Consider the following 23,273-nt stretch of genomic DNA (forward strand, 5'->3'; position numbering starts at 1 on the left):
CTACTTTGTATACGTTGCGTGTTTAATCCTTTTAGCCTTATTTTTTATTTCGTAAATGATTTAAAATGTACCGACATAATTTGCACACCTAAGGGGGTTGCATCGTTATTTTCTAATAGTTATATACTGTTGTGTAAACCTAGTAAGTTAATATGCAACTTGTAAGTAGGCAGAAAATTGTTAATAATTGGTTTAGTTAATGGAAAAGTATTTTACAAAGTGAGCAACTTGTACGGAGTTGTGAATTGATCTTCCGTTTATCGACGGTACTTGCACGTTTCCCCGCTTTTAGTGTAATCACGCTCGTTACCTGAAATTACGCATAATAAATGGAATTTCTATGTTCGCTCGTTTTATTGCAATTCGTTATGGCTACCCCAACAGATGTGTCGTGTCAATTTGCGACCTATGACGAATACAATGACGAATAATGGGTATTTCTTACACGGTCAACGAGAAGAACTTTTTAATAGTTTACCGTGATGAAGGGGTCATTTTACTACTTGATGATAGGAGATTATCGAAAGTGAAAGGAGCAATAGAACGACACGAACGAATCATCACCGCACTTTTACATTTTTCCCTCGTTTACCCTTCCCAAAAATTGGGTTTTTCACTCTAGTTATAACTTGGTACTGCAACTACAAGCTTTTTAAATATTATGTTGAACAGGGTAGGTTGATTTCGGAGGTATCAAAGCATTCACTAGGTTCTTTTTCGTTTTATGTTAGAACGTCGAAAATTTACTCGTTAAGACCAAGACCGATATTTGCGAGGTCGCAAAAGTTAATCGTGAAACCGTAATTTGGTTACACGAATTCGTCGAGAGAACTGCTAGCCAGTTCTGGCCGATATAGTAAACGTTACTATGTTGCTACGCCCGTTTCACGCCCACCATACATCATGCGTTATACGCAGACCTACCTACCGACGTACACGCTCTTTCAAAGGTGTTGCATGTGTTCTGAACAAATCCTCGATGCAAAAATTGTACGCAACTTTGTTCGCGTACTTACAAAAGCATGCATTTCAAGTAGTGCATTTTTCACGAGTTTTTTCAATAATTCATGACGTGGTGGCAGGTCGAATTTGAGCCATTAGGGACATAGTAAAATTCCCGTGGGTGTAGCATGGCTAATCTAAAAGAAACCGAACAGGCTTTAAGAGCCAAGAAACAAATATATTTGAAAAGTTATGAAACCATCTATAGGTAGCGAAGAGAGTAGGCCATTGGGTCGTTGGTTGAAACGCGGCAGAGCAGACGGTCGTAAGGCAAGAAACACAGTGCCGGCACTTCGCTGACACACCTCCACACAAATCTAATTAATTTATATCCTGAGAGAGGCGCCACTAGGGATGCTAAGTCGGACAGGAAAAAGAAACGAGCAAAGGAGAAGGTACCGTGGTACCGGGCTCTCGGTTTTCGACTCGCACAATCAAAGGTTCTAACATTCTGAGCAGGGAAAGGATTTAGAATCCCTTCTCGAACCTTCTTCGACAAAGCACATCGATTTTTTTTCTCTCTTTTACCTCGTCGCGTGCTAGGAAACGTTTAAAACTGTAGCAACCGTGAAAAACGAACAGGCTGGCGTTAGAGGCGTTGAAAGGAAAACAAAAAAATAGAAGCTAATTACCCGTTTATATCGCATAGAAATTAACGAAACCAACGAGCAAATATCGTTAATTAAGAGAACGAATTTCTGTGCGACTTTGAAACATTTGAGAAGAAGCGCGTCGCTCTACATAACTGTTGGTTACATTGTCAAGTTGATGGGAATTATAGAACGGAACGGACACGAAAAAGCACGCCATAATACCTTACCGGCCAACCGACAGGTAATTAACCTGTCCCCCCAGAAAATCTACACGCGTTCGTACAACACGTACCACTCGAACCCTCATTAGCGGTTTACCTCGAGCGTCGCGTGAACTTTGCACCTGCAAATTGCCACCTCCCAGTTTTCCTTTACCGCGATACACCATGGTTCGACCACCATACAACTGTATCCTCCATGTCGACGTCCCTTTTGTCGCGTTTAGGACACCAGTTGTTCATTGGTTAAGAAATCGGAGTGGCCGCCGCCAGATGCGGACGATTTCACTCGCGAACAAGCAGCTGTTGTAGATTATGCAATTCTGGCGAGAATAAAGACATCGGTGTCTTCTTTTTTAACGGTGAGGATAAAAGGGTGGTTCCGGTGCTGGTTATTGAAAAATAAGAGCCCCTAGCGGCAACTAAACACGGTGACATGTACTTGCTCGATTTACTTTTTAGCATTTTGCATACTCAACGCGGCTGGTTAGATTCGTGAGGTTCTCGGATCCGGTCCTCATGTTATTAAGCTATTATTCTTAATTAGAAACGAATCGGAGGAAACGCTGTGAATTAAGCGTGTGTCCTCCCCTTCTCTTCTAACTTTTATGTAGACGATTAATAATTTGTACGGAGCAAACGAGCCTCCGAACATTTACGGCGAGGCGAGAGCGCGTGCGCGGAATAAAATAAGCGGATTATGCAGATGAGAGTCCGATTCTGTCACTTTTGATTTACGGTCGAACCGTTAAGGATGCGGGAGCGACAGCGGAAGGACAGAAGAGGAACGAGGAGACCGCGGGAGGAGGAAATTTCCTCGCGGTACACGAACCCCACCGACCACGAACTATTTACGTTCCCCGGATAAGTGCACTATTAACTAACCTCGCGCTAATATCTACGTTTTCTACCTCATTATGTTAATTGTGGGACCTGCGGCCCTCGAGGCCACGAAAGGGCACCGTTGCACCACCTCCGTATCAAACCCTCCTACTCGCCGTGCATTGCCGTTCTTTTCACTGTTACACCTCGAGAATCCTGGCTCGATTTCAAACGTGAAAAATAGCTTCCCTTCGTTTTTCACATTACAATTTCAATGTTCTGAAAATTCTGGATTGAACTCGATCGATCGTAGAAAAGCGTATCATTGGTCCGACTGATAATTTTCCATGTATTTGGAACGGAGTCGAGCGTTCCACGGGAAACGGATAACGTTTGCAGCGCGATTATTACACACGGTGCATGGAAACGAAAAGAGAGCGGTAAAAACGACGCCTTAGCTGCCCCCGGCGAAGACTGGAAGCCGTTTCGTAATCGCGGCCTGGATCATTTTCTGCACGACTGCGCGGGAAATTAGATCACCTACCCCTCATCCCGGTAGCGAGAGATCTAGGCAGGTTTCATCGCACGATACAGGAAGAGTCACTTCTTCTTCTTTCTTCTTCTTTGTCCCCCTGTTTCACCTCGTCATTCGCCTCTCATCGGCAGCTTGTCGTTGATAATTTAGCAATTAGTTACGATTTTTTTTCCCTCCTACTTCTCGTTTCTTCACTCGAAAAGATCTCCTTCGTTCTGGCTTCTTCATCTCGTGTAACGCCTTTATTCTTGATCCATCTTTCTGGACCGTTATACTCGTCCCGTTATCAGCATTTATTAACTCTCGTTCGTTTCTTTATACCTTTTGATAGCGCATACCGTGTATCAGTTTTATTCCGGCATCTTGAAACGCTCGCTGGTTCAAGATGCGCTGCTCTTTTCATCGAATTTCACGACGGAACGTGTTAGCCGATTACGCGAAGTCTCGAGGATTATCCATAACCGTGGCGCCCTATAGAAGAAGATTCAAAAAACGTCTCGAGCGTAGGAACCCGAGCCTTCTGTCTTCTTCTTTCATTCCTTCCCTTCTTCTCGACTTTCTTCCTTCGTTGGATCGTCCTCGTCCTCCTCTTCTTTGCTTCTCCTTGGCGCTCTGGCTTTGCTTTCGGCCGGGTGTAATCGGTTCCCCGAAGCCAGGGCTCATTATCGACCCGTCGGCCTAGCAATTACCTGCGAAGCCTCTTTCGACTTCGTGTGTGCCAGCCAGCACAGTTTCCGACTCTCCACGAGGCCTTCCGAGATCCTTCGAAGATCCTTTTAGAAGACCAGGAAAGAGAAAGAGAAAGATTAAGACGATGGACAAAGAGGAATGGATAAGAAGGAAGGGAAAACGAGAGAATATCCAGAGAAACACGGCAGTCTTCTTCGTTGATGCTGCTACCCGCTCGCAAAATGGCCAACACCGCGATAATCTGTACGAAGATGCGGATAAACGACCGATGATAATTACTGGACGTCAGTAGTATGCGATAATTGCCGGGGCTGCAAAGTTCGCACCAGTTACGGGGAAGAATTCAGCCGGGAGAACGCGAACCGGAGAGTTTTCTTTCCGGATGTTCCTGTTTTCCTGCTTAACAGCATTCTCGACGATAGGAAGAGACAGGAAGCGATTGGGGCAAAATTCTAACACCAAGTTTAACACAGATGTTGACACATTATCAATCATTGGGTAACGCGGGAGTCTTATATTTCCCAAGGAGTTAATGCAATATTAGTTTAAACACACCTTACGTCGACAATTGAAAGAAGATAAAAAGGAATGCAATTACCATTGTATATATTATTCCACGCAACCGGGTATTGTATTATCGCAATAGATGCAGTACGTTATTATCGCTATCGGCTTGTTTTACCTAACTTGTTGCCAAGCAGCTCAACAAAGTGACATGCGTACGATTAACTCTATCGCGAACACACGACGATAGTCAAGGTAATTCTTGAAAGACCTGAATTTGCTATTTCGTGATTGCAACAAAGACCACTCTATCTATTAGCCAATTTTCTTTCTCCTAGTCATTATTGCGTCATTGAAACACAAAAGTGCAAGGAACGACCTTTTTTATCAGTATCGTGTAGCAAGTTGAACGTTTCGCATTTCTTGCTCGGTCTCGCTGTAGAATCCGATCGGAGTTCGATGAAAAATAATTTTTAAGGTAAGATGGAACTCGTATTTTATTGATTCTAATGGCTGTCACGAGCAGAAAAGATAAATGTAGAACGCGACGCATCGCACAATCAAAACCGCTAAAGGAAACAGGAATATCAGGATAGCGCAACGTTCGTGAAACACGATATCTGATAATTTATAGTCCCTCGAGAGCAACGGCTGTTTGATAATAATTATACCTGGCGCGTCGTTTTCTTGTTACTGTTGAGTGAAATTGATCATCGAATAAGCTCGGCTTGTTTAAGGATACTTGCACGATTCGAAGGTTGTACATTTAAAAAGGACATTTCATTACGAAGCAACTCGTTAACTCGTGAAGAAGCTTATCAGAGAGAGGTATCGGAATTTTTATGGAGCTCGTAAAACGTTAAACCTTCAAATGTTAAAATAAAATTATCCGCGACCGCTTTGAGAATTACTGCAGGTAGTTGTATTCACCACTTGGCATTAGCTGAAAAATAGCACGATTTCACGAGCGGGTCGAATGTTAATTCGTAGAAAAATCTTAAAATAAATATCATTTTCACTCAGACTCCAGATCATCGACCTCGATATAAAGAGGAACATTGGGGATGCACGAACGATTTCGCAGCTCGTATCAATCCGTGTCATCGGACCGCAATGTTCCTCGAATTATCGATCGTTCTCTTCCTTCAACCGACAAGAGTGGAAAGCACGTCGATCGTTTTCCAGCAACAAACCTATATGCTCGAACGGGTTAAGATTATCCTCTTCCTGTCGTTAGTGCGGTTTCGCGTAGAATTCAACCACCGGCAATAGAATCGTACTCGGACACGTGAATAGGGGAATGTAGATCAGGTCGAGCGCTGACTTGCAACAAAATGTTAACGCTTGGCTTCACCTTTCATGAGAATGATTAAAAAAGAAAAATGAAACAAAATTGCGACCGGCATCGATAAGGTTATAGTTACCTCCGTGTCTCTTGAAAGTAATAGCCATCAAAGGGGCGAAAGGTTAGAGATCACAAGTGCTGGTTTTATTCGCACTCATCTGCTTGAATTAATTAAGGCAACGCCACGCTGCAAATTAGCGACGGCAGTGTTCGAAATCGAGTGGCATTTCTGTGCAGTCCGGTGGAAAGTAATTAGGTGTCATTACCGCATCCCGGTAACGGGTATACGGCCTGGAGTAAGAGAGTCTGGATTCAGTTTGTTGAAGTGATTATTTTTATTGTCATTTCCGGCTGGATTCTCGGAAATCTCGGAAACGGCACGTAAGCTCGATATACACGAGATCCGCGAATTTCTTTCTCTTCTTTCTCTTCTTCAAGTCTAGTTGCATCCTCTTTCGCGACTTCCTCTTCTCGTTCCTCGAACGTTTATCTCCATTTTCCGTTTCCTTGAATACACTCCAACAAAGTAATCATTTTAACCGGCAGAGCGTTTGATCCACTTTTCTCTGGATAAACTCTGTCGTAACGGGATAATTAAAAAAAGGAAAAACGAAAGAAAATTTTGAGTGACATTAATATTACATCAATAATAGGGGGTAGCAAATTGATAACTCAAATTGAAAATTACGTGGTCAGGTCCTTAGTAACCATTATTATAATTTGCCGCAGTACACGTGGTCATTTTCACTATGGCAGTCACCGTGTTAACGCTATATTTCTTCTTGTGCTTGTCTTGACTCAGCACCTTGCGTGTTACCGCAGTTTTTCTTTTACCATACCTATGTTCTTTTGTAAAAAGGGCCTGCTAGTTAATTTGAAATAAATTGCATAATTGTAAACCGCGAGAAACGCGTGTCAACCTCGACGCGATTACGCCCGTTTCGAGCAACGGTGCATTTTTCATCGTCGCAGGAGTTTTGCGAGCTCCGTCGCGAGACAATAATTTCCACACAGTACATCAGCGTCTGCCAATTTTTCATATCGTTCGGGGTACAGTATATCATCGTTTCGTTCGAGTCGTGCCACGGTGTACCTTGGCTGTGTATGTCCGCGGTGTGCCTCGAGCAGTGTAAGAAAAGTGGCGGTACGCGTAACCGCAATAAAACTCGCATTACGCTCCGCGTAATACGTGCATAAAGTATCTGCGTGTGCAATAACGCATATAAAATGGTGAAGTTGTTCGCGTTCTCCTAGGGCAACCTCGTTCCCGGCACCGACGCGAAATAGATTTATGTATTTCGAAGAAAACAGGCGTCCGTGTTAAGTCGCGACGCCGACGACGACGACGACGACGACCACTGTTGTCGTTCTTTCTTGCCCTGATGAAATTCAGAACGGTTGAAAATCGAAATAGCGACCGGTTGGCGTGTCGACGGTAATTTGCCGCTTTCTATTCGATCCAATTTGTCGATACGAAACGCTAGAGCGACACGACTTCCGTAATCGTTCGGAGAGCACCGTACACGCGTAAAACGTGGGTGTGGAAGGCGCCAGCAGCTCTTTCGCTACAGCTGGATCGTGTTTCTGGCGTGGCGATACCGGTATCCCTTCATTCCTGAGTAATCGTCAGGCCCAAGGCACGCTATCCGCCATTTTCTAAATACGCTGGCCGAATATCGGCCGTACGGGAACCGTGGCTTCAAAGAAACCTCGTGTCTCGTGTTCGAAATACCTTGCTATCTCTTTCCTTCCTCCGCTCTGTTCAGAAATTTATGCAAGCTGTAATTAACCCTTTCAACGTGAAGCTCTTACATTACATTTCACTGTCTGAAAGAAACTTTATCGAAGGTAGATCGAAAAAGGGAGCAAACAAGGTGGAGATTCGTGACAAACCTTCGCATCGAGGACGAAGTTCGGTTACTTTCTTTTCCTCGGATCCGAAACGGTCGTTTATTATTAGCTTGATGTCTTGTTACGAGAATGCGTTCCGGGAAGACGAGCCTGCCACGAACGAGTCCGAGTCTTTGAATTTCTGGAATTTCAGAGGTTGTCGCTCCGAGTTAATTGCTTAACGCAATGAATTTATTGAACAAAACGGTGACGTGGCACGGCGCCTTTTGACGAAAGGGGAAAGATCGGCGTGTCTTCCGCGTAATCGCGTTTGCGAACGCAAAACAAAGAGTATGAAAAAGCTTTTTAACAAGAGTCCAGATGAAATTGCGGGAAATACTGCTCGAGTGGGAAAGAAGAAGTAGTCTCCTCTCGAGGAACGTGGCAAGATGACTGATGAGGGAATTGCAAGCTTGTCGGAGATTATCCATCCTTTGGGAAATTACGGGAAGAGTTAAGTCGCGATCGAGTCTCTCGTGAAAGGATTCTCTTCGAAGTTTGGTTATTCGAGGTGGACGTAGAGTGTAAGGAGAACACGCTGACGCGGGACAGTACGTCAGCCAGAGCGTACGCGCATCAGTTAGGAAACCTTAATCACCGCCGAGGGATCTGAAATAGCACTGACTACGTTTTAATTACTCGCCGCATCGCGGAGAATGTAGAATGACATCAAGATGCCCGGGGTGACGAGGCACGCGGGAGAAACTGGGTAGAAAGAGGAGGAAGACAGGAAGGAGCGTTGACCGCTTGCAAAAAGAACTTCGCCACTTTTCCAGTTCGCCTCTCTCTTAATCACGAACCAATGCAAATACGAGCCAAACGACTCACGGCGGTGTGATAACAGAAGCGATAACCAGATGATCGCTTCTTCGTCTCTTCGAACTTTATTAGCCGGGGCTGATTGATCAGTGTACGCATAAACACGATTTGATGATAGGGCAACAAGTGTTTTTACCGCCTTCTTCGCGAAGAAATCTAGGACGAGTCGACGAACGAAGATCTAAGTTCGTGATCACGATCGCTTTCTTTTTTCCCCGAAGAAACCTTCATTTTTTCTCGTCTGGTTCGACTTAGCTCCTGGACAACAAATTCGGTAAACGCGCGCACCGTTTAAATGTTTGCCAGCACGAGAATCGTCGTTCTACCTGAAGAAACTCTAGCTGATCGCGTGTTCATCTAGCGCGACGGCCTTGAAACAATTCAGATCAACCCGACTAAGAGGTCTCTAAATCCTTTCGTGTGACTTCCTCGATCCGCTTTTTTCTTCTACGAAGCTTACCAATATACAAAATTATCCCACCGATTATGCCAACCTATCACGGAACTTTTAAGCATCTTTTCAGCCAAGCTTCGTCGATGACGAAACAACGCTTGCTTCTTAGAAAATTATCCAAAAATGATTTCCTATCGAGGCCATGACTTTGCAAACACCTTCGAAAAATGGTTTCGAGAGAATCTTAAAAGGGCAATCGATTGGTATTCGAAGCATTTCCGAAAGGCGAACGTTCGAACATGAATTGTAATAGTTCAAAGTCCGCATAGGGCAGCTTCGAGAAGCAGAAGTTCCCACGTAGTCCGAACGTTCGCCGTTCAAAAGATCGCCGGCATGAAAACGGGGATAATTGTGGCTTCGTAAATACCGCTACTTAATATACCCAGCGTGCTGCTCGTACACGCGTGCATAGATCGTAGAGGTTAGTTGTAGGCTAGAGTATTAGCTACTCCGTTGGTTCGTGGCAACGTCAATCCGCTTGGAAAACGTTCTTCACCTCGCGCAACGTGTTAGAAAACGAGGTGATTGTACGGGGCAGTTGCATACGGTTGCAGGTACCCGCTTCCGCCATGAATCTGACTCGGTATAATTTCACGGCATCGCGGCCACCGATTTCCATCCTTAAATCTTTATTTCCTATATCGCTAAATTTCTTGATAAATAATTTTCCGTACTCCCGCTGATTATTTCATGGACGGACATGATGAACAGAGCGTGCAACACGCTAGAGCACCCTCTCTAGCTCGTTCGACCGGCACAACGTGCTTACAAGATATTCAACTAGCCTTACAGTATCCGTTGACCGGCGTATGATTGACTCGGACTACTTGTTCCGAAAAAAAAAAACGATATTCGTAAAAGTATTACTGCTGATTCGCGTAGTATAACGACAGCAACGCGTAACATGTTCTTTTCATTTACCAGAATAACACGTAAAAAGTGTCAACTATATCGCGAGTTGATTATAGCAAAAAGAAAAGAAAATTAAAAGGGCTGTTGGTGGCGATCATTACGTACATCGAGCTGTTGCGATTCTCGACCGATTTGACGTCTCGATACTTCGCACGTTTCTAAGATCGATCGGTCGTGGATCAAGCTTCCGGCTCATTCCCGCCGATTGTAATCGCGATGCAAAATGCACCGACACCTTTCGCATCAAAATCGTTGAAGGAAGCTCGCCTAATCGAAACTACGAATCACGAGCAATCATCGTAGATCATCCAACAGGATGTCCCACCACCGGGTGATCGCTGAAAAATAATTTATGACCTCATATATTTTGCTGGAAACGTCTTACGTATGTATCGAATTTAATCGAGAGTAATTATGCGGGACATTTACGGCAGCGTGATTAGGATAATGAGATCTTTTTCATCTTGTTTTTCTAAGAAAAACTGGTTTACGAACTAGAGCACGAAGGTAAAAGAAAAAAAATAATAATTCGCACATACACTCGTAAATAAGATTACAAATTCGTCCGCGTCGACAAATATCTTTCGGTCGTTGAATAAATTGTAGCAACTTTGTTGTCTGAGTTATCTTTGTAAATTTAAGTGCTTTTAAACGATAAGGAGAATCGATAATTCTCCTTAGAGACGATAAAGGAAAGCGCAACAATGTTACCTTTTATCAGTGACGTTTCTAAAACGCTTCGAACACAAAATATAAATATCTTGTTCGATAATTATTAACGAATCGATGAATGTTAAGTGAAAAATGAGTACAAGAACGGCCACAGTTCTCATTGCATTATTGTGAACGGTGATACGTGTCTCGTAGCGTGTACGATCAAACAAAAGAAAACGCGATCGTTTTAGTCACGCGATCGTCCAAGCATTGCGAACCAATTGCGCAAGAAACCGTCTCGTGGCGGTAACAGCAACAGCAGCTCGTAAACGGATCGGGGTAAGGAATACACGAAAGGATTAGGAAATCGTCCCGCTAAGTGAGTAGAATTCTTGACGATCTGCCAATAAATGAACGGGGATAATTGGGAACGTTCGTTAAGAGGATGGCTTCGATAAGTCGCGTAAAAGTTAATTATGAATTTCTGTAGCGAGTCGTAGTTTCATCGTCGTTCAGGAACTGGTTTACATCAACATTTTTTCGATCAACTAGCATCGTGGAAACAAGAATGCGCACGATTAATCGGTTCTCGTAACGAAACGCACTGGATTACCTCGTTCTTGATTAATGTGCTTTACGTTGGTGCACTGAACCGATCGAACGAGTCACAGGGAAACGTGTCTTGTCGATGTCACTGTAGCCAATCAGAAACTTGCCTTAAGCATCTTCAAACAGCACAGTAATCGCGAAAGAACGCTGAAACGAGGAACAGAAGACGTCGCATCCCTTTTGGAATACTTAGCTGGCAGGCTTCCGCGTAACATAGCTACCGGTCGTTATAGAATCGTGACCGTTTGCGAGGAGCCGACAGAAAACATCGTCATTAAGCGTCTTAAGGCCTCGCGTACACGTCGAACAACGAAAACTTGTGCTTAACACGCGATCCACGGATTTCTTAGCACGCTGCCACGTCCTTGAGTCACGGCCTACCCCCGCCGATCATCCTGAGGAACGTTCGACGTGGCCTCTGCACGACGGAAACGTCTCTTTATCCCCTGATCCTTCGGTTTTTTCTTTTTCATCTAGCCTCTTCCTGTGCCCTTTGAATATCTACCGTTCTCTGAAAATAGATCACCGTTTTTTTTTCTGATCGATAGCCTTATTTTTTGCCGTTGGCTTACGCACAAGACCGGTGTGCAAAAACAACGATGGAATGACGAGAACGATACGGTTTTTCAGCGAGACTCCTGCAATTTACTTGATTTTCCATAAAAATCCGTGGTCGTGTCGAACGAGATTAAAATTACCTTTCCTGAACTTGAAGGGAAAAAATTCAGCTGACAGGCGTTCAGATTAATCGTGCGTGAATCTGGGCATATTTCTATTTCGTACGCATACAGGATAATGCTCAACAGCTGTGCCGATTCAGTAACATATCGCGGTGAACACCTTGTTATTAGTTTATTCCAACCAGTTTCAATGATTTCTTTTCGTTTCTGTATCATTAAAGATTTACCCGGTTACCCTTCCAATCGAGAATAAAATCATTATTTCAAGATACCACCCAGGTAACGTTGTTGCTCGCGTTACCGTTTTTTCGAAAGCACGCTAGTCGCCGGTCGAACGAGCACTTCTCATTTACAATGATAAATTGTTCAAGCAAAGTTCGCGGTTTACTTGGAAGCCGTTCGTTCGCTCGCTAGATTTCTCGAGCGAGATTACGTCACTTGGTCGGAGCCACGTTTCCAAAAAAGTTACATAAAACTCCGGTTTTATCTGGTTCCTTGGCCTGCGATCGGTTCGATGGAACGCGCTCGGAATAAAATACGAGCTCGATAAATGCCCGGTTAATGAAATTCATGGGGATAAAGTAGACGTGTGCGCGGAAGCCGGACCCATCGTATATCACTTGAGGATTCAAGTGCATTTTCATTTTTTTTTCCGCTTGTCGCGATCGTGTGCTCCCCTCCGGAATGAATCTGTTCGCTGGTCGTTGAGAAAAGGGACATTTATTGCCGCCGTTTCCAGGCTCTTCCTTTCCCTACACCTCCCTCTGTTTTCCATCTTTTCCCGCTAGTAGCCACCAAGAAGACGTTCCCCGTTTCTATGAGTCGTTATTTCGCTCACTTGTTTCCCTTTTTACCTATGCAGAACGGCCTTGAAATAAACGCACCAGAAAGAGGACGGTTCTGCGAGTCGTATTTCGAACGAACTCAACGATTCGGAAGCGATAGTGAAGACGATAATATAAAATGGAGCGCGAAAGACTTGCGAATTACGGAAACACTGCGTCAGCAGACACACCGCGCGATTCTCCGGAATGTCCGCATCGATTCTTGCGGTCACGTCGCTCACAGTTTCATCTCTCTCTCTCTTTCTCTGTGCCATTCCCGTTTTCCCTCGACCCCGTTTCGAATCGAGCCCTCCTCCGCCACCAGCTGCCTCTACCTCTTTCCCCGTTCCTCTTTCCTCTGCCGCATTCACCCTCGAATCCCGCAGCATTTACCGACAGTGCCACTCAGGGAAACCAAGATGGTTACCGCGTCAGCACTTCGACGTCGTTTTCGTCCCTCGTTCTTCCTATCCACCTCCACTCGTGCCGTACCAAGGGGCTGACACGGAAGCGCAAAGTGTGTTTCAGCCTCGAGAGTAGTTTCTTCGGAATTACTTCCCTTAACAATGAAATTCGGAGAAAAAAGGGAAGTAAGTTTAATAGGAAGTTGATACAAGGTGAGGAAACATCTTCACCGAGTGTTGGCGCAATCCAGTTTCAATTCGCACCTATGCTCTCGGTTATGGTCTTTAATTAGGCGTTCCTCCGTGAACTCGGCAGGCTCGTTCTTCCTGTAATTTACCCAGAAAATCTTCGAGTTCCGTTCGTCGGTTGCGATAAAAGCGCAAGTCTGATGCAGCTTTATTAAAAAAAAAAAATCATAATTGGTCAGGATCGCAAACTTCTCGCGTTCTTGTACAGGGCAGATTTTCCATTCCATGCCCCGTTCCAGCGATCCATCCGTCCATCGATGGAACGATGAAACGGAGAGAGAAAGAGAGAGGAAGAAAAGGCGCGGAAGAAACGTTTAGGATAACTCTGCGTCGAACGGACGGATAATAATCCGTCCGTGCTGTGTACATCCTCCGTTATTGCTACAGCCACGCTACAGCCAATTAATCCGGCAATCACGAGCGGTTCTCCGATCCACTCCACCTGCTTTATTTGCCATTAAGAAGGAACGGATACTAACGCAGGCCGCGCCATTGCACCGAACTCGAGGGAAGGGAAGAACGACGAAAAAGATGGAGGGTAAGCAGGTCGATTCTCTTGGTGTGGGCGTCGACGCTGCGAAATACCTTTCGACAACGTGTATGTGTTCGATATAGCTTGAAATTCGGTGCCATTTCAGTGGTCGATCGTTGCGAAAACGACAAGTACCAACAGTTGTACTTTTTCTAAGTCTCGTTTCAAATTTTCTTCCCTCTGCAATCCAGTTCCTCTGCTTCTTCTTGCGTGGTCACTCACCCCCTTCTTCTGGTGCGTCCCGTACGGGTCCGTTTTGCAAGCCTTCCACCTTGGTGGCCGACCTGATGCACACACAGATGTATCGCGCACGATAATATGAAGTACGAGTCGAACGTGTTCTCAAGACCCGTCCCTCTCTTTTTTATCTTTGATTTTCTCTTCATAAAATCTTGTACCTTCGAGGAGAGACCAGCGATGATCGTATTTACATCCAGATTTCGTTATGAATTAACAAGATTCGTTTCCATTAGGGAAGATATTTGAGTCTTCGATAGAAAAGAAATTTCGTCGGTTCAAACTACTGGAAAAGGCGAACCAGTAGCTTCAATTCAATTTTATCGAAACGCGAAATTTTTCCGTGCAAGGTGCAAGGTGCATGTTCCACGTGCATGATATGTACATGTTCGGTGTGCAACGTGACTCCGGCTTGTGCTTGATAGCGTACCGAGGGGGATGACGCGTAGCAGTTCACTCTCTCGAACTATAAACTCCGTCACTATTTTGATTCCCAGCATTTGGCATGATCGTACGCGCGTCCGTGGTCCCCTCATGCAATATTGATGACCCGCCGCGGATCAAATGCCCCATGATAGCCCCCACCCACTATCTCCCTAACCGGTATCCTGATTGCGAAGCGGGTCAGAGCCACTGATTTTCAATGGATGGGAGCCGAATTTAAACTATGATTATACCCCCCGCGTCGTCTAAGTACGGCCCTCGAGGTCGCTCCTAATGAAGCTTTGCTGAATTAGTGCCGCGTAAATTGCGCACGCTTTCGAGTAGGATTAGATAACGACACGTGCCACTATCCGGAAATTAGCAGTCCGTTCGCGTAAAGGTAATTAACGTTCGTTAGCTAACGCGACCAACTCGTTGCGATGCTACCCTGTAATACAGTAATTGTCGCCAGGATATTTCGATTGAATTTATCGTTTTTCAAACAACCCTGCTCGTACGGTGTTACACTGCCGAAAATTCAATAGGGTTCATTTGTCTTGCGAAAGACACGGTTCGTCACGGCGTGTGCTACTCGAAAGTAAAGACAAAGAAACATTTGAATTACAGAGCACCTTTTTTCTGACCCAGACACTGTTAGAAAGAATTAGCAGAATTTTGCTGTCGGTGTTAGGAAGCATGACGGTGCCTCATTGTCTTTGCGCGTTCTGGATTCTCATTACCGTAGTTCACGCTGCTCGTGGTGGATGGATCGAATTTCGAAAGGCTGGAAATCGTTTGGAAAGGAAAACGAGAGATTTCAGAGGGACGTTGGCAGGGTCGGTAAGACAAAGGAAACGAATTTGGGCGTCGTCTCGACCGATCGACCGTCTCGAATTCTGTCTTGTTAATAGTTTAGAAGGGAGACAGCTGGTTCCCTATCGTAGGAAATTTTTCACTCTCGACGAATTGATAAGTGGTGAACACGATTTGCCGATTTTCACTTTCGCTCGGCCGAGTTTAAACGCTGTTTAATTACCTGTCACGAGCGCGTACCTCGAATGAATAATATACGCGGGCAAAATTAATACCGCAATTAATCTTGCTCGTGTCAGAACGCGAAAATTATGATCGCTTTATGTAGCACTGTGTCCGGCTGACAACCGCGGGTCGTAATGTCAGGGTTGGCACATTTTTCCGAGTATGGAAATAAAGGAGAAAAAAGACACGATGCGTTGCCTCAAAATGAGTCAAGTTTTTTTGAGAAGACAGACGATGGTACGCGTATATGTACGGTGCATCGAGAAGCAGGACAGTCATTCCCGGCGTAATATTCCGACGTCACTTCCAGAGGGTGTCCCTTTAATAATTTATTAGCAAGCCTGCTAGCGGAACAGGGAGTCTCTGATTGTGTCGTGTCGTCTGTCCCCGGCATTGTCGGGGCAACTCGCCGCGGGTGGTCCTTGACACGGTCCTGGTACTTGGATGCTGTAGCTGTTATTAATACGGGGACCGTCGATCAATTATTTACGATACGATCCTTATTGTCGTCAAATTGCTTTTTGCGGTGATTGAAAGACACTTTTAGTCTCTTAAATATCTGCCACCTCGCAAACATGCCAAAAGTTCGATCGCTCTGCTGCATTCAAGACCTTTTGCCTTCCGATTTCCTTCGGCCATTCACCGTTAGATCTATGATTGTTCAAATTACAGTTATTAAGATATTATTATGCGGTAAAAGATCAAGAAGCAAGTCGAATCTGATCGTTTAATAATTTGCATCGAGCATAGGTAAAAGAAATATTGTCAGTTTGCAGAAACGATCATTGTAACGTACTTAAATTCCAATTGCGTCATCGATTATTAATGTCACAAGGGTCGCATTAATAATTCTTGCCTCTATCTCTTAGTCTTATCGCACACGCGAGCGTTCATTATTCGAAGCTATCAATTACCTTTGGATCCTTAGAAAATGCTGCCATTAATCGACCAACGATTCGGCCGTTAGTCATCCTACGATCCTTCCTCGTTCGAACGTTAGCTAACTCGATATACTTCTTCGCGATATCTCTTTCTCCCGTGATTTTGCACAACCTACGCTAATCAGATTTTTATCTAGGCTCGTTTTACAGCCGTACATTAACTCGCGTTACCGCTTCGATAAATCACAGATTCGTAGTCATACATTTAAATATTAATTAAACACGCTGCATCGAAGCGGACGTTGTTTTAAAAGTGGAATATTTTCGTAAGTATTTCGCCCATCTATCGATAATACGGCGACGATAAGGAAGGAGATAAGGTCGCCAGGATAAAAAAGACGAAGATTCCTGGTCGTAAATCGACTTTCGTCGCACATACAAACGTACACAGATAGAAGTGGCGCACCTCCCATCGTCGTTCGCGATCGGGCCGCGTGCGAATTAATCCAACGACGGGCTGTACGTGTTCACCAACTACGAGAACTTGTGTGCGTGAGTGATACATGCGTATTTCGGACCGCGTATATAATAACAGGTTGCCAGTACAGGGCCCTCTCTTAGCCCCTCGCGGCCTCTCAGCCAGTGATGTATGCGCTAATTGTGAGGCCCTTCGCTCCCACTCCCTCCCTTCTCTTCTCTTTTTCTTTTCTTCTTTTCACGGCCGACTCGCGATTCCTCGACGGGGTTAATATCGACCGATTCAATTTCAGATCGGGAAAAGGAAGACGAGTCCTCTTCTTCTTCTTCTTCTTCTTCTTCTTCTTCCTCGTGAACACGAAGTCATGGATGAAGATCGTCCAACGGCTGCTCGAGCCTTCCTCTTTTTTTTTTTTTCTTATCGTTGAACGAACACTCGTCGCGTAAATTTATTTCCGAAGGGGACGTCAGATAAGATGGGTCGTTCGTTCTTTCGTTCACCCGAAGGGTTTCGACATCTGCCAGTGCGGTAACGGTAGAATGTATCGGCTAGCCTCGAGCGAGCAATTAAGTAATTAAACAAATCTGTCGAAGGCGTTACGAACGAGTCGTTGTGGTACCGAAACGTACATAGTAGAAGTTTACATCTTTGTTCGGCATCGATGGTAAAGGCGATGCTTGATCTTGATAAAACCGCGTGAAGTGGATGAAGTTTGAAGAGGGTGCGAAGATCGAATCTCGTTGAAAAAAAGGGAAATCAGCGGCTAGGCTGTTTTACGACGCGTGTCGTTCTCGCGCTGTCAATTTCGTTGGCGCGCAATCGAGCACGGGCTGAGCATTAACATCGCTCTCACTCCCAAGTTTAATCAAACGCTAACCAGCGGAGATTTAATCTAGCACACAGACTCCCCCGGGTTTACCCCCCTTCCCGTTTGCCACGATCTGGCATGGCAGAAAGGTCGCGACATCGTCGCTTGTCGTTCCTCCATCCTTCGCTTCGTCCCCGTCTCTCTTTTCGTTCGTTTGATTCCCTAGCGTAGGTAATGTAATCACAACACACAGGGTGGCCTCGTTATTTATAGACGCTCTATTTGCGCCGATGGAGGCCGATTTCGGCGACGATATCGACTCGAATCACGATCAAGGGATGGCTTTTCCAAGCACCCGATCCGGGGAACCCTAATGTGCCCTCAGGGGCCGTTAAACGTCGCTTTTCCGACACACAGAGCGAAACAAAGTCATGGTTTGTCAGCCAGTGGTTACCGAATCGAGGAAACCTCGCGTTAATTGATCGATCTGGAACAGGGGTGAAGGTTTTCTTCTCGGAGGGTGCAACCACTGGATAGGGTCCTTCAATTTAAATGATAGACACGGTGTTAGCGAAACGAGCAGTTTGATAAAATAGAAGAAAGTTGCAAGCTACGAGTACCGAGTATGGAGGGAAATTAATAGCGATAGAATCGGTTCCGTAGCATGACCCACAAAAGTTTTGCGACCCACGTGTCATCAGTTTTATCTACACGCCCACGTAATACCCTGTTCAACCGAGACATACACGCAGGTTGGCGTAAGAAATAAAAATGTATTCATGGCGTCGCGTGTGACTTCCGGCCGCGATCGCCAGTTGCACTTCGCAGATGATACGTTGCAACACTTTGTCCTCGAGACGAAATGACTAACCACGCACGACACCCCGTTCTTACCGTTAACAGTTGCAAAAACTGGTGAAAAGTATCTCAGGGAGACATCAATATTATATATGCTCGGGAACGAAGTTTACTTTGAAAAATTGTAGCTGTTCGAGCTGGCGAAATTGCAGGGAACGTTTAAAAACCATTCTTACAACTCGATCCCCGTACGATTTACAACAAAAGTGACGAATTTACAGGCTGTCGACGGCTACTCGATCAGTCGCAACTCCACTGATCATACGTTACCGCGTTTCCTCGACGTTCGAAATACCGTGTAACACGCGTTTACGTGTAATAAAAGCGATGAGTTGTGAGCACGACAAGCCACGCTGTCATCGTCAAACGAAATCATTTATCAGTCGATGTAATTTTGCAACATTCGATTCCTAGTTGAATCATGAAACAACCTCGGTGGTCTGGACGGTGGTTTGGGGGTAAAAATTTTTCCAAGTTATTCGGAGCGGTAGATCGGTATCTCCGTCGAGACAATTACAAAAGGTTGCGGTGGCGGTACAGGGATCCGACCAGAGACAAAAATTTTGGCGCGTGGACCTCTGGTTTGCCTCTCTCACCAGGTTTTCAGGCCCAAATCGCGTGAGGACCTGGTCGACGCAAGATAAAAAGGTGCCGCTTTGCTCATCCCTGCACCTGCTAGTATCCCTTCAAGTTAAATCTTAGAAGGAGCTCGTAGATCAAGTTTAAGAATGACGTGAATTTCCACGCATCACGATTTCGGCCACGAGTTCGATTACAGAAAGAAAGATCACTTAAAACCAGTCGACTGAGCAATGCTGTGTCCCACTACTTTGAGAAACTTCAATTTGCATTTTAATTCCGACAAATGAGCAGAGACGACACGAAAATGTTACCTGTCACCTTCGGGAGAAATTTTAATAGTGCGACAGGATGAGAAGTCGATATTATCGTCGGTCTTCTTCGAATTAAGACGTTGTCGATGATTTCGATCTGCCGTTCAATCGGTACTCTCTCGACGAGGACAGTTTCATTCCTCGTTCGTGCTGTGAAATCGATAGGGAAGATGGAGCACGGTGCGAACTTGCCAATTAAGCAATTAAACTGTCATATATTCAGCTCCGTTGGAATCATTACGGGGGCGAATGCGATTCATGCACGACCTAAGGCGTTGCGATATAATATACATAGAAACGCTAGTGAATCGTTTATAGAAATTTGAAAACCATGAACGTCGCTTCTGCCTTATAATTTGCCCGATTCCTACGATTAGAACAAGGTATCATCGAGATCTAACGTTTCGCGAATGTTTCTCGCTTAAACGATGGAGCCAGGGCACGGGGGTAAAAAGAATTCGAAGCGATTGGTTGTTCGAGCGGGTCGCGTTATCTCGGACCTAAAGGCTTAATTCCAGTAATCTTCGTGTCAGACTGGCTTCTGATCCAGGCCGATGGCCAAAGAGTACCGATGCTGGATACCCCTTGGAGTCCAGCGATGCTTGACTAGCCGGTAGGTGCACACACCGAATAATAATACACAAGGCGAAGCAGAAATAAGGGGCGAACGCGATCCGTACCGAGCGGGTAGGCCAAAAGAGGAGGGTGATGAAGAAGAAGAAGACGAAGAAGATGGAAGAGGAGGAGAGATTCGATAATTACTACCGGGAGTCGTGGGGGCGGCCGTGGAATCCTCCTCCCGCAACGAGCGCAAACGCGCAATTATTTCCCATCGCCATCCGACGGGATCTCTGATTCCGAGTTTCCTGCCCCGGTATAACGTGCACGCGCGTACGGATAAGAAGGAGCTCCCGGTATTTGATCTTACGTACCACTCGTTTTCCGCCTCGAGTCGATCAAGCGAAGATAAACCACGATGCGATCGCGAAATGTCTGTGTACAGTGTATGCTTTCAACGTTGTTTAGCGTTCACAGTAGTTGTCTTTAAACAGCAAATCGAATGAGCTGTAAACGTTTGTTTTTTCAACAATTTCGTCTGATCTTCCACGTAAGAAAGGAATAAAAAAGGAAAGGATCTCATATGGTAAATCACTGCGGTTTCACCTGTCTGTTGGTCGATTGGTTCTTCTCGTTCGTCGTCATGGTCTAACGCTTCTAATAATTGCGAAATAAAGTTAACGAGCTTTCAGGATCTTCAACGACTCGAAACCGCAGAACCAGCTCGAGAATCGAGGCGTTAAAGCATCGTGTACGCGAGTTGCCTCCTCTAAATGAAAAACACGAAACTTAATCGGTGTAGTAGACGCGTTCAAAGGAGCGCGACATTCCGCCGATGTTTCCCGACGACGTTGCAACTTTTCTCCCAGCGTATTTTTGGCAGCTGGGTGCATCCACCTTTTGGACGCGTTTGGGATGCAAGACGACCGACACCGGCGTCTTTGCTCCGCGTCATGGACGAGCGAGTGCGGTCGCGATGGGCGTGGTGGCCCGCAGTCAGAGAACCGTGACGCATCGAGCACACGCTATTCACGCGCACGCACGCGTATACACGACCCAACACTGCCACGAGCATGACACGGGACACGGGACATGGTTTTATATATATATATGTACACGTTCGTGGCGCGTGCGTCCAACTCACGTTCCTCCATTCTGCTCGATCTTATGCCTTAACTTTTATCTAAGACCTGGATGAACCCTTGGAAGTTGAACGCCTTCCTAAAAACCTTCGGCCGATTTGCATAATCAAACGGCTGCAATATAGGGACGAAACGAAGAAATCTGTTGACGGACCCAGGACCATCTTACGTTGCGTACTTTGTGGCCGGTGATTTTCAGTCAAGCTTGGCAAGCTTTCATAAAAATTACCGTCCAGGTGACGACGCGTGACCAACTTAATAAATTCAATCATTGTCGATGCAAAAAGCGTCATTACCGATCGCGTCTTCAGAAGTAAAAACGTGAGATTTACGAGACCTTTGGATCCGGTGGACATTTTCTCGACACGTCGACAACCACCACGTGTGTTTCCTTAATAACGACGCTTCTTCACGGTTTCTCCCCCCATTTATCGTCGCGACGATCGCCTCTGAATGTATTTGCAGTAATTGTCCCACTGACACGAAAAGCAATTTGCGTAGTAACTGTACAAGAGAGCATAGTGTCGATTCGTTCGTTCCGTGAGCCGAGCTCGTTACCGACTCCCTAACGTGCATGGCCCACTGCTGGCGGAATAATTATGGAAAATTGTCGTCCCACGCTGAACTGGAGATGCTCGTGGGCCATGAAATAAAAAGAAGCAGTGACTATCGTAAATCACGTAAATCGTCGCATCAAAGGACGGAAAGTACGGAAGTTGCTCAGTCCTGTCCTTAGTATTTTTTCTTCAGCACCAATCAATCGGTATCGATAGTTACGGAAGAGACTGAACAAACGTCTTTACCGTCGTAAACGTGTTCTGTTCCTGAACGATGTGTCTAGGTTTGAAAGGGTGTTCGACCCCCGCGGAGTTCAGTGACGTACCACTCCCTCGGGTTCGGTGTCAGTCGTAAGTAATGACAACGCGATGACTGGCCGTGCACTAAACACCTGCATTCACCTCCTTATCTCGCGGATCCCGCTGTTAGGACAGGTTTTCGCTATCGTTAGCCGTCCTCGACGATAGTCGATGCTCGATAGTCGGGACCAACGCTTTGGGTGGTCCTCTGTCCGCGATGGGACGCAATTTTAACGGGTCTCGCGCGTCCTCCTCTGCGATCCATTGTAAACGACGCTGTCGACCGATCTGCGACTCATCCCGCGTCGAACGAACCGAAATCCAGGCCCGGCTTTCTTCTCTTTTTTTCACCTCTCACCGTCTCCGCTTCACGATGCTTCGCTTCGCTCGATTAAAAGGAGAGGACAACTAATTCAGCCAAGACGATTCGTTGTTATCTGAAATACGTGAGGGTGAGCCTGCAGGTCCTCCCGTATTTACGGCAGCCTGCCAAAACTTTGGAGAACGTCGAGAAGCTGACGGTCTTTGCTTTAATGGCGACACGTTTTCGCGAGGACGGAAGTAATTAACGGGGTTCGCCTCCGTCGAAGCGCCCCTGTGTCTCGGGATTGACGATCGATATCAACGACGATTCTGAATTCCTTCCCTTGTCGCGTCCCCCATGACGACGGCACGCACACCTTCATCTTATTGATCCTCACATCCAAGTCCGTGTTAATTATGCCGCGCGTTATCGGCCGACCGATATCGTTGCTCTAGAAACAATTTGTTAGACGGACAATATTATACTTGCAAATTATTATACGTGCATGTGTGTAGGAAGCACCGTCACGACGATACCGTCAAAGAGGTCGCACATGCGAAATATTCAGCAAAGTCTTGTTGTTTTTGTGCTGGCAAGTTCATGGCGTTTTATTAGCACCGATGACCGGCGTTATGAATTTAATTTCATTAAATAACCATCCATATTATCGCGTGTCGCGCTACGCACGGGTGTTTCTACTGCGGCGGCCTGTCTGCTCGATACACCTTATCTCCTTATTTGCCGAATCGATGCAGCTTGTTCGAAGGAGATTCGATTTTGGCGTACTGACGCGTGCGGGCATCGCAGGTGCGCTCGATTCCGAAATCGAGCATGCGTAGCCCTGGGGACGAAGAGCATCGGAGTTCACTCCACTTCCGAGCTCCGTTGAATATTTATCGATGTTCTTCTTGTTTGTAGCTCGTTGCGGCTCGGTTGAATTTAAATATCGGCGGCTTTCGCGTCGCTCATGCCTTCGTCTTCTCCTCCATTTTCCCTTGTCTCGTACTGCAGCTCGCATTATTTATAGGCCCGTCGTGCGTGTACCGTTTGTCGCTTTGGC

At 45.7% G+C, this 23,273-nt stretch overlaps 1 protein-coding gene across 9 annotated transcripts in view; it reads left to right on the plus strand.

Annotated features, from left to right (window-relative positions):
- The window catches only part of LOC114877055 (transcription factor Sp8), a 71,451-nt gene that overhangs the window by 6,776 nt on the left and 41,402 nt on the right, over window positions 1-23,273 (plus strand). For 4 of the 9 annotated variants that reach the window (XM_029189163.2, XM_029189162.2, XM_046288641.1 and 1 more), the window contains exon 2: window positions 19,963-19,965. The gene's annotated coding sequence lies outside the window, so the exon portion shown is untranslated. Of the gene's footprint in view, window positions 1-4,764; window positions 4,843-10,638; window positions 10,818-19,962; window positions 19,966-23,273 lie in introns of those variants that run through there. The other 5 variants (XM_029189160.2, XM_029189157.2, XM_029189154.2 and 2 more) reach the window with 4 other exon arrangements.

This window comes from Osmia bicornis, chromosome 14, assembly GCF_907164935.1.
Source record: "Osmia bicornis bicornis chromosome 14, iOsmBic2.1, whole genome shotgun sequence".
In the NCBI taxonomy this organism is placed as follows: Eukaryota; Metazoa; Arthropoda; class Insecta; order Hymenoptera; family Megachilidae; genus Osmia; species Osmia bicornis.